The 12,624-nt window shown below is 39.4% G+C and overlaps 1 pseudogene; it reads right to left on the bottom strand.

The window, feature by feature from the left end:
• Positions 1 to 1,826: 1,826 nt before the first annotated feature.
• Positions 1,827 to 2,770, bottom strand: LOC128578970 (asparagine--tRNA ligase, cytoplasmic-like; annotated as a pseudogene).
• Positions 2,771 to 12,624: the final 9,854 nt, after the last annotated feature.

Consider the following 12,624-nt stretch of genomic DNA (forward strand, 5'->3'; position numbering starts at 1 on the left):
AAATTGAGAGAAATAGACAGTAATAATAATAACACAGTAAAAAGACAATCTAAACAATGCAAGAAAATATTTGCAAGCTAGTCATTCTACAAAAGGCCAATGTTCAGAACTGCAAGAAGATAAAATACTCAGGAATAAAAATAACAAATAATCACATTAAAATTGGGGAAAGGATTCAGACAGACATTTTTCACAAGAATTCACACATATGACCAACAAACATATTGAGAGAGGCTCATCACTGATTATCAGGAAAATGCAAATTGTTTCTGAGTTTTTATGTGTGTATCTTTATTGATTGCTGGGAATACAGCCTTATTGAGACTACATGGCATGCATTTGGGGAAGAAAGTAAATAAATATGAAATAAAGCCATTCAAGAAGCCTGCTGTGAATTAATAATGTGGCACAAATTAGATCTAAGGACATGGTGGGGGCAAATCAGTCATGTACAGTTGTTATTAAGATTATGGCAGCAAATTGTTTCTGAACTTATTTGTTCTTAATTACGTAGGAAATAATAGGAAACAGGGGAGATCAATCTGCTTCTTTAGCTTAAACTAATGCTAAGAGGGATGTTGTGAATCATTTAAATACTCTCCAAATTATGCTCTTACTTCAAATTCTATAGAAAAATTCCATCTTTACAAAATCTTTCATATCAATTTGTATGCCTTGGAATTATAAGCTGTTAGATAGATTTAGTAAAAGTTGATAACTGATGTAAAAGGCTTACATTCCTTTGATTTTAGTGTTTACTTCTGAATTATACTTTATTCTAATATCAGCAGATATTCACACTATATTGCCAATTTTCTCTTAAGATGTTTATTTTAACTCATTGCTGCAATAAAATAAATTAGAAAATTCCAGTTAGCTGGGCATGGTAGTGCGTGCCTGTAGTCTAGCTTAGTTGACAGGCTGAGACAGGAAGATTGCTTGAGTCCAGGAGTTCTGGGCTGTAATGTCCTGTGCTAACCATGGTAAAGTTAAAGTCTGTTAACTTTAGTTTAGTTAAAGTCTGCACTTTAGTTAAAGTTTAGCATCCATATGGTGACCTCCCAGGAGCTGGGGCCACCAGGTTGCCTAAGGAGGAATGACTAGCCCAGGACACAAGTGGAGTAGTTCAAAGCTCCCATGCTGATCAGTAGTGGGATTGCACCTGTGAATAGCCCCTGCACTCCAGCCTGGGCAAAATAGCGAGACCCCCCCCACATCTAAATATATATATATATTTTTTTTTAAATATAAATATCAAGATATATAAATATCAGTGTATATATCAATATATATAGATATATAAATATCAATATATATAAAATATATATTTATTTTAAATATATATATGTATATTTAAAAATTAAAAAATTCAGTTACACTTAAGGGACAGAAATATTAAGTTACTAAAATGTCTTAGACCATAATTTTGAACTGTTTAATTTATGTATATAACCTCCAAATTATGACCTATTATTGGATAAAATGCTAAAATGTATTCACAACTGCTGAGTTACTTATATTTTCCCCAAACTCTGTAATGGACACTTTTTTCTTTTGCAGTTTTTGGCCTGGACTGGGTTTGAACCCACCACTTCCAGCATATGGGGCCAGCGCCGTACCCCTCTGAACCACAGGCGGCACCTTGGACATTTGTCTTATAATGGCAATGTAATATATCACTTGACATTCAAGTACCTTATGCTACTGTTTAGTGTAGCAGGAATAAAAAGCATAGGGAACAGCACATGAAAAAAAGGCAATATTATAGAGTTTTGTTCCCTTTTTAAAGAGGTATTTTATTCCTTTAATGAACTGTATTCTTTTCATCACTCTTTAGGAGGAATCAATAAAGGTCTGTAGCATTGGACAAACTTGAGGTACAAGCACACATCTGGCATGTGATACCTACTCAGCATCCAAGTTAAGAACCATTCCAGGTGCAAGATATGTCCTCCATGAGGACAGGTACCATTCCTCTGATCTGCATACCATAAGTAGGGAGTGGGCTCAGTCCCTTCTCTTTCATAACTTGCCATAAGTTCTTCACTATCCCAGGTACACATTCAACCTTCCCCAATCACACTGACATTGGGCATCAAGACATCAACAGATTCAGTAAGCCAGGAATCCTCAGGACATTGCTGCATACAGAAGGACTTTCTCTCCACAGGAAATCAACACAGGAAGATTGGTTTATTAATGGTGTCTGTCATCAGTCTTATAGGAGCTTCTGAGATATCATCTCCAAATTTGCAGAAAGTTCCATCTTCTTTTTCTATATGGTGTTGTTTTAGCCACACAATAGCATCTGAATAGCTCACTTATTTTAAAGGCTGATTGGGGGCTTAAAGTATGGGTTGAGTTAGTGCCCTATACTTGCTGCAGGTGATTTTAAGAGTCTCTACCACATCACAGATCAAGTTCTCCAATTGGTTCAGGAGGTCCTCAAAGGTCAGGAAAGAGCACTTGGCTTCCACATGAGTGGACTCAGCCACATGCTTTTGAGTTATGGATTGTTCTGTCCTGTAAGTCTGTGTGATACCAAAAACATCTCCAAGGGCATGAGTGCAGATTTCCAGATACAACTGTGAAGACTGAGTAAAAAAAATAAACACTTCCTCACACAAAAGTCAAACTTGAAGAGTGCAGCACCACCTTCAACTTACATTTGCATTAATATTGGTGGCATAATTTCATAGTATCCACTATGAAAGAAGTGATCTCTCAGACAACTGGTAACCATGGAGTGTGCTTTTAGGATTTTGGACATGTTTTGTCCTCACATAATCATGTGACTGTTGTTGAGCTGGATATGAATGTCAGACTCTTCATTGATCCACGGATTGAGTTATCACTTCCTCCAGTGGAGGCCAAAACAAGCAGTTTCCAGAAGTCACAACTCAGCTCATGGTCCCCTTGACCCTTCTTGCCCTTTGGGGTAAGACTTAGCATTGCATACTCATCAACACTACTCTCAGTAGACAAGACTACTCTATGTAACACTGACAACTCATCATAGAAGACACACTGAAGATAATGTGTACCATCTCGTGAAACCAGCAACATTAAATTCTTCCCTTGCCTATAAAGCCTGTGTAACCAGCTGGATGGCAGCTAAGTAAAAGCTGCCATGCAACTGGGCATAGTGAGTCTGAGGAGACAAGACTTCAGGCAACTCTGTCTGGTGGGATCTGCCTATAATTATCCCTTTGAGGACACAGGGAGTCAGTAAGAAATTTCTGGACCCCAAAAGGAGGACAGAATCACTGGAAACTGGAAAGGGGTTGCATGTGTTTGTTTGGTCTAATCCCACCAGCAGCTGTAAGTACAGCAGCAGTGAGAATGCAAACTGGAAAGGTCTTACCTGTGAGCTGTTTTTGTGTATTTGACCTGGTACTCAGTTGAAATGCCTTGGGGGAGTTTGGGCAGGAGTGCAGAGAACTTTGTGTGTTTTTGGAGCTGGTAGTCAATTGAACTGTCTTGGGAGAGGTTGGGCAGAGTGCGGAGAACTTTGGGCATTTTCTAGGGCCCCAGACAGAGTCACTGAGCCAAATGGAAGTAAAGTGTTAGGTTGTGGGCCGTGCGAAGCCATTGTGAGAAAACTGCCCCAGCAACCTCTGCCCTCCGGGTAGCAAAGCAAGGATCAAGTGGGATCTAGTAATCTAGTGAGTGAGCAGCCTAAAGGCAGGGACTGAGCCACCTTACAGCCTTAGCCCTCAGAGGCAAAGTAAGACTGGTTTTGGCACACTAGGTAAGTGGTTAGCCCTTCAGCAGTGATCCCAGGGACAACCATTTTCCTAAGAAAGCTTCTGTTTAGCCAAGTTTAGTAGTTTAAAGTACCTTTTAAAAGGGATGAGGAGAGATTTAGTGTTTCCACCCTAAAGGGTTTGAGAAATCAGCAGAGGCCTCCAGTCATATCAGCATTGTGATTAACATTTCATATTCCAGAAGATCACCTGTTTCCCAGACAATATTCAGAAAGATATATATACTGCTTTCCTTTGTGTTGTTTTTTTTTTGTGTGTGTGTGTGTGTTGTTCTTGTTGTTTTGTTTTTTAATTTTCACCATTTACCTATAGATTTTTCTTTTCCTTCTCCATTTTTCTAGTTTAAATACAATTTCACATTGTTGCCTTTATCAATAATTAGAACTTCATTTTTACTAGTGTTTCTACCCTTATTATTAGGTTTTCTCCTCAATTTTATCCCATAAAGGTTTCTCTTTGCTTGTTTTGGTTTGATTTATAGCATTTTTGTCTTTCCTTTCTACTTGGAGGAGGTGGGTACTGTGTCTGAACAGGCTAGCAAAAAGCTGCAAACCTCAAGGGAACAACTCAATAGGCACCCCCAAAGGTCAGCTTTTTTTTAAGGTTGTATCAAAGTGCTCTACTGTACACCTATATTGCTCTGTCTCCCACTTTCTGTGCCTCTTGTCCTCTTGTCAATATTCCCTTTTACCCACTCCCTCTCCTCTCTCTCTCTCTTTTTTTTATTTATATCTTTCTTTCCTTTTTTTCCCCCTTTCTTTTATTCCTTCTTGCTCTTCAACCTTCTCATCCTTCTGGTCCTATACCAAAAGGACTCATTGAAACCCTTGTCCACAGGCAGAGCAACTTAAAGAACAAGAGGAATTGAAAGAAAAATTAGGGCAAGGAAACACATGAAAGAAATTACTCATGAGGAAGAATCAGCAGAAAACTCCTGGCAACATGAAGAACCAGTCCAGTGAAACCCCTCCAAGTGACAATGAGTTAGCTACTGCAGAAGATTCCACCTATAAGGAAAAGTTAGAAATGACAGAAAGGCAATTTAGAATACACATAATAAAAACAATGAAGTAAATGATGGAAACAATGAAGAAAACTGCTGATAAAAATAACCAAAAGGAAATCCAAAAACAGAATCAAATGAGAGGTGAACGATATGAAGAACATAGGAAGAATATGGCAGAGCTGAAGGAACTGAAGCAGTCAATTAGGGAACTTAAAGATGCATTAGAAAGTATCAGCAACAGGTTAGACTATACAGAAGAAAGAATTTCGGAGGTAGAGAACAGAGTTCTTGAGATAACTCAGTTAAAGAGGCATAAAAGAAGAAAGAGAAAGCAGAATGTTCACTGACAGAATAATGGGACTTTATGAAGAATTCAAACATATGAGTTATAGGTATCCCAGAAGAAGAAGAAGAATGCCCCAAGGGAAGGGAAGCCATACCAGAAAATATTATAAATGACAATTTCCCAAATATCACCAAAGATTTTGATACACTTCTTTTAGAGGGATATCTGACCCCAGGTTGCCTCAACTGTAACTGAGCTTCTCCAAGACACATTGTAATAAACCTATCCAAAGTCAAGACTAAAGCAAAGATTCTTCAAGCTGCCAGGAGTAAGTTCCAGTTGATCTACAGTATAAAATTTATCAGGGTGACTGCAGACTTCTCTAATGAAACTTTCAAAACAAGAAGACAATGGTCATCTATCTTTAATCTACTTTAATAGAACAATTTCCAGCTCATAATTCTACATACTGCCATACTAAGCTTTAAAATTGACAGAGAAATCAAATCATTTACTTATATATAAACATTGAGGAAATTTGTCAAAACAAGGCCAGCCCTACAAAAATATTTCAACTTATTCTACACACCGACCATTACAATAGATCAGCAGCAAATTAAAAACTCAGCAATTAATGGACAGAACCTAACTTTCACACTGATGCAAAAGATAAAACTAAGCAATGAACTCTCACAAAATAAGATGAATAGAATACTACCACACTTATCAATTATCTCAATAAATGTTAATGGCTTGAATTCTCTACTGAAGAGGCATAGATTGGCTAAATGAATAAAAATTCAAGCCATCTATTTGCTGTCTGCAGGAAACATACCTGGCTTCAAAAGACAAATTACAACTCTGAGTTAAGGGTTGGAAGATAATCTTTCAGGTGAATGGAATTCATAAGAAAAGTGGAGTTGTGATCTTATTTTCAAATACATGTGGATTTAAAGCAAAGCAACTAAAGTTAAAAAAGACAAAGATGGTCTCTTTATATTGATCAAGGGAAAAATACAACAAGAGGATGTTTCTATTCTAAATATTTATGCACCCAATTTAAATTCTTAGAGATTCTTAAAACAGACATTCCTCAGTCTGAGCAATATGTTATTTGATAATACCATAATAACAGGGGACATTAAAAGTCCTCTTAGGGAGCTGGACAGATTTTCTAAAGAGAAATTAAACAAAAATATAAGAGATTTAAATGATATCCTAGAACAACCGTGCTTGACAGATGCACATAGAACACTCCATTCCAAAGATAAAGAATATATATTCTTCTCATAGCCACATGCAACATTCTCCAAAATTGAAAACATCCTAGACCACAAAACAAACCTTAACAGAATCAAAAGAATTGAAATTTTACCTTGTATCTTCTCAGACCATAAAGAACTAAAGGTGGAACTCAACTGTAACAATAACGTTGAACACCAGACAAAGGCATGGAATTAAACAACCTTCTATTGAATGACAGATGTGCACAGGAAGAAATAAAATAGGAAATCATTAACTTTGTTGAGCATAAGAATAACAACAACACAAGCTACCAAAACCTGTGAAATACTGTAAAAGCATTTTTGAGAGGAAAATGTATCACATTAGATGCCTAACATTTGTTCTTTTTTTTATTTATTTTACTAAATCATAACTGTATACATTGATATGATCATGGGGCATCATACACTCGCTTCGTAGAACATTTGACACATTTTTATCACAATGGTTAACATAGCCTTTCCGGCGTTATCTCAGTTACTGTGCCAAAACATTTACATTCTACATTTACAAAGTTTTGCAAATACCCCTGTAATATGCACCACAGGTGTGATCCCATTGATCCCCCTCCCTCTACCCACCACCCCCGACTCACTTTCCCACTTCCCCCTATTGTTAGGTTGTAACTGGGTTATAGCTTTCATGTGAGAGTCCCAAATTAGTTTCATAGTAGGGCTGAGTACATTGGGTACTTTTTCTTCCATTCTTGAGATACTTTACTAAGAAGAATATGTTCCAGCTCCATCCATGTAAACATGAAAGAGGTAAAGTCTCCATCTTTCTTTAAGACTGCATAATATTCCATGGTGTACATATACCACAATTTATTAATCCATTCGTGGATCGATGGGCACTTGGGCTTTTCCATGACTTAGCAATTATGAATTGGGCTGCAATAAACATTCTGGTACAAATATCTTTGTTATGTTGTGAGTTTTGGTCTTCTGGGTATATGCCCAGAGGAGGGATTACAGGATTGAATGGCAGGTCTATTTTTAGATCTCTGAGTGTTCTCCATATATCTTTCCAAAAGGAATGTATTAATTTGCATTCCCACCAACAGTGCAGAAGTGTTCCCTTTTCTCCGCATCCAAGCCAACATCTCTGGTCTTGAGATTTTGTGATATAGGCTAGTCTCATTGGAGTTAGATGAGATCTCAAAGTAGTTTTGATTTGCATTTCTCTAATGATTAAAGATGATGAGCATTTTTTCATACGTCTGAAGGCCGTGCGCCTGTCTTCTTCAGAGAAGTTTCTCTTCAAATCCCTTGCCCAGCCTGTGATGGTATCCCTTGTTTTTTTCTTGCTGATGAGTTTGAGTTCTCTGTAGATTCTGGTTACTAAACCTTTGTCATAGATATACCCTGCAAATATCTTCTCCCATTCTGAGGGCTGTTTGCTTGCTTTACTTACAGTGTTCTTAGCTGTGCAGAAGCTTTTTAGTTTGATCAAGTCCCAGTAGTGTATTTTTGAAGCTGCTTCAATTGCCTGGGGGGTTCTCCTCATGAAATACTCACCCAGACCAATTTCTTCAAGGGTTTTCCTTGCATTCTCCTCTAGTATTTTTATAGTTTCATGTCTTAAGTTTAAATCTTTAATCCAATGAGAGTCTATCTTAGTTAATGGTGAAAGGTGTGGGTCCAATTTCAGTCTTCTGCAGGTTGCCAGCCAGTTCACGCAGCACCATTTGTTAAATAGGGAATCTTTTCCCCACTGAATGTTTTTAATTGGCTTGTCAAAAATCAAATAGCGGTAAGTAGCTGGATTCATCTCTTGGTTCTCTATTCTGTTCCGGTTATCTACTTCTCTGTTTTTGTGCCAATACTATGCTGTTTTGATCACTATCGATTTGTAGTAAAGTCTGAGGTCTGGTAGTGTGATTCCTCCTGTTTTGTTTTTATTTCTGAGTAATGTCTTGGCTATTCGAGGTTTTTTCTGATTCCATATAAAACGAAGTATTGTTTTTTCAAGATCTTTAAAATATGACAGTGGAACTTTGATACGGAGTGCATTGAAATTATATATTGCTTTGTGTAGTATGTCTCGGGTGGGAGAGTTCAAGAGGTCTCTGGGAACTGGATCACAGGAGCCTGGTTACTCTTCTGACACGGCTCACCCCAGTGCAGCGTGGATTCAGGAGGAGCCACCCAGCAAAGAGAGCAGTCTGGGAAGGTTGATGTCTCCTTCCCCACTTTGCCCCTCAATGGGACCCAGTCACTGGTATCTCTGCAGATGGCTAACCCAGTTGCCTGTAGTGAACAGACACTCCAGGGGTTTGCACCTGCCTGAATCGCAAGGAAGTCTGCCAGGCCCCCGCAGACTGCCACTATTTAGCAGGAGGAAATGGGGCCTGACATCTTTGAGTGCTTGATGCAGGTGATGGGATGGAGGTGTTCACTCAGGCTTAGCCCCATCCCTGATGGGTGCTGTTAACAGAACAGACAACTTTGCGGGGTTCTGTCTCTGTTCCTGCCGAAATCACCTACAGAAGACGGGCTGTTCTGAGTTTAAACGTTCTGCTGGAGGTTTGTGTCCTCTTTGCTGCTGAAGGCTTGCGTCCGATCACCTCTCTGGGTCGACTCCGCCCTGGAAGGTTCCCCGGTTTGTGAGCAGTGTCAGGAAATCCCCCGCTCACCGGTGGCCTCCTCTGGTTGCCCAGGGAGATAGGGTGTGTGGCCTCACAATATCCAGAAGTGAGCCGTTCTGCCGTTTTTTTAAAGAAAAAACGGCTGTTGCTCTGCCTCCAGGGAACTGCCGCTCTGGTGTGGGCACTCGGCCGACCCCTTTCTCCTCTGTCTCGTGCCCCAGAGTCAGCACTGAGCAGCCGCAGTTTATGCTGGGTCCACACGCCTTGAAAGATCCCCCAAGAATCCGAACTCTTGGAGGACAGGCCCCCAGACCCCATGTGGGAGTGGGGGGGAAGCTAGAGTTTCATTCAGTTTTATGCCTGGCCGTACTGTTGCCCCCCCGGGGAGGGCTGCTGCACCACACCACAGGGAAGTGCCACCAAGGCTTGATTTCCCCTCAGCAGAGTGCCCTCTCCTCGCTCACGTGTCTCAGAGTCAGCGCTGACCTTAGGCAGCTTGGGCACTGTGCACTCCCCTCGAGAAATCACCCAAGGATCCAAACTCCTGGGGGATTGGCCTCCAGACCTGGAGTGAGAGTAGGGGCGCTCAGCGGGGTATCTAGAGTTTTATTCAGTTTTGTGTAGTAATGTTGCCCGGGGAGGGCTGCTGCACCACACCGCAGGGAAGTGCCCCCGAGGCATGACTCCCCTCAGCCGGGTGCCCTCTCTTCACTCACGTGCCTCAGAGTCAATGCTGACCAGTCGCAACTCGGGGACTGTCCACTCCCCTTGAGAAATCACTCAAGAATCCGAACTTCTGGGGGACAGGCCTCCAGACCTCAGTGGGTGGGAGGGGAGTGTTGGGGATTCAGGGTTGCCGGCAAAGGATTTTTAAAGTTTTATTCAGTTTTATGCCTGGCAGGAGAACGCCACGGCACCCTAGTAGGGGAGGTAGGTCCAGTTTTTAGAAGGTCTCGTCCGTGGAGTGTAGTAGGAGGGCCTTTAATTTCTGCCCATTTGTTTAATTGTGGGGCTCTTGAGCCAGTCTCATGGGGCAGGGGGACTCCCGTCCGCTTGGTGGTGGATTTTGTACCTTTTGTTTGCGTCCTTGTGATCACAGCTTGCCTCAGCAGTTTTGACGTGCGTTTTTCAACCTTCTCTCTTGGTGTGGCTCAAGTCCACCAGGATACTTACTAAATTCCTGTCCCTTAACTCTCCTTCTGGATGGGAGCCTCTTTTGAAAGCTGGCTTCAGTCCGCCATCTTGTCTCCCTCCCGCTAGATGCCTACATTTGAAAAACAGAAAGAGAGTGCACCAACAAACTTCCAAGCCATCTTATGGAACTGGAAAAAGAAGAACAATCTAAACCTAAACCAAGTAGAAGAAATCTCCAAACCTAAACCTAAACATCCAAACAATCTAAACCTAAACCAAGTAGAAGAAATCTGCAAAATTAAGTCAGAGATCAATGAAATTGATTCAGAAAATTTCACTCATGAATATAAATAAAAAAATTCTCAACAATTTTCTAGCCAATAGATTACAGTTTATCATAAAAAAAGTCATACATCATGATCAATTAGGTTTGATACCTGGGATGTGAGGCTGTTTTAACATACTTAAGTTTATAAATGTTACCCACCATATTAACAGAAGGAAAAAGATCTTTTGAGATATGATCCTTGCAAAATATGCAGAAAAAGCATTTGATAAAATACAGCAGCCTTTTCTAATTAGAACACGCAGAGTATAGGCATAGGTGGCACATTTCTGAAAGTGATTGAACTATCTATGACAAACCCACAGCTAATATTTAGCTGAATGGTGTAAAATTGAAAGTTTTTCCTCTTAGAACTGGAACCAGACAAGGTTGTCCTCTGTCACCTTTACTATTCAACATGGTGATGGAAGTTCTAGCAAATACAATTAGGCAAGACAAGAAAATAAAAGGAATCCAAATGGGAGCAGAAGAGGTCAAACTCTGCCTCTTTGTGGATGATGTCATCTTATACTTAGAGAATCCCACAGATTCAACTCACAAGAATCCTGGCATTCATCAACAAATACAGTAATGTCTCAGAATATAAATTCAATGTCCGAAAGTCAATAGCCTTTGTATACACCAGTAACAGTCAAGATGAGAAGCTAATTAAGGACACAACTCCCTTCATCATAGTTTCAAAGAAATTGAAATACTTAGGAATATGCCTAACAAAGAAAGTGAAGGCCCTCTATAAAGAAAATTATGAAATCTTCAGAAAGGAAATAGCAGAGGATTTTAACAAATGGAAGAACATACCATGTTCATGTATTGGAAGAATCAACATTTTTGAAATGTCTATACTTCCTAAAGCAATCTACCTATTCCAATTCCATTCTTATTAAAATAATAACATTGTACTTTCAAGATACAGAAAAAATGACTCTGCATTTTGTATGGAAGCAGAAAAAACCTGTATTGTTAAGGCAGTACTTAGTAATAAAAATAAAGCAGGGGGCATCACCATATCAGATTTTAAGCTATACTACAAAGCAATAGTGGTGATGACAGCTTGGTACTGGCATAAAAATAGAGGCATAGACACTTTGAATCGAACAGAAAACCAGTAAATGAAACTAACATCTTACAACCACTTAATCTTCGATAAACCAAATAAAAACATACCTTGGGAAAAAGACTCCCTATTCAATAAATGGTGTTGGGAGATCTGGATATCCACATGTAAAAGACTTAAACTGGACCCACACCTTTCTCCAACCACAAAAATTAATTCAAGGATAAAGAACATAAATTTAAGGCATGAATCAATAATAATCCTCAAAGAAAGCATAAAAACAAAACACTGGAAAATATTGGCCTGGGTGTAAAGACTCATAAAGAACACTGCCATGGCAATTGCAACAACAACAAAAATAAACAAATGAGACTTCACTAAACCTAAAAGCTTCTGTACAGTTAAGGAGACAAGAACCAAAGCAAATAGACAACCTACACAATAGAAAAGGATATTTGTATATTTTTAATTAGACAAAAGTTTGATAACTAGGATCTACAAAGAACTCAAATTAATCCCTATGAAAAAAGCCAACAATCCCCTATATCAATGGGCAAGAAACATAAATAAAACTTTCTCTAAAGAAGACAGATGAATGACTAACAAACATATGAGAAAATGTTCATCATCCCCTATTATTAGAGAAATGTAAATCAAAACCACCCTGAGACACCATCTAACCCCAGTGAGAATGGCCCACATTACAAAATCTCAAAACTGCAGAAGCTGGCATGGATGTGAAGAGAAGAGAACACTTTTACACTGCTAGTGGGACTGCAACTAGTACAACCCTTTTGGAAGGAAGTATGGAGAAACCTCAAAGCACTCAAACTAGACCTCCCATTTGATCCTGCAATCCCATTACTGGGCATCTACCCAGAAGGAAAAAAATCCTTTTATCATAAAAACACTTGTACTAGACTGTTCATTGCAGCTCAATTTACAATCCCCAAAATGTGGAAACAGCCTAAAATAACCCAGGAATGAATTAACATGCTGTGGTATATGTACTGAATACTATTCAGCCATTATAAAAAATGGAGACTTTATATCCTTTGTTTTAACCTGGATGGAAGTGGAAGACGACTCCAGTGTGTAAAGCATCACTAGAATAGAGAAGCATGAATTCTATGTACTCAATTTTAATATGAGGACAATTA

The sequence above is a fragment of the Nycticebus coucang genome, chromosome Y, assembly GCF_027406575.1.
Source record: "Nycticebus coucang isolate mNycCou1 chromosome Y, mNycCou1.pri, whole genome shotgun sequence".
NCBI classification, from domain to species: domain Eukaryota; kingdom Metazoa; phylum Chordata; class Mammalia; order Primates; family Lorisidae; genus Nycticebus; species Nycticebus coucang.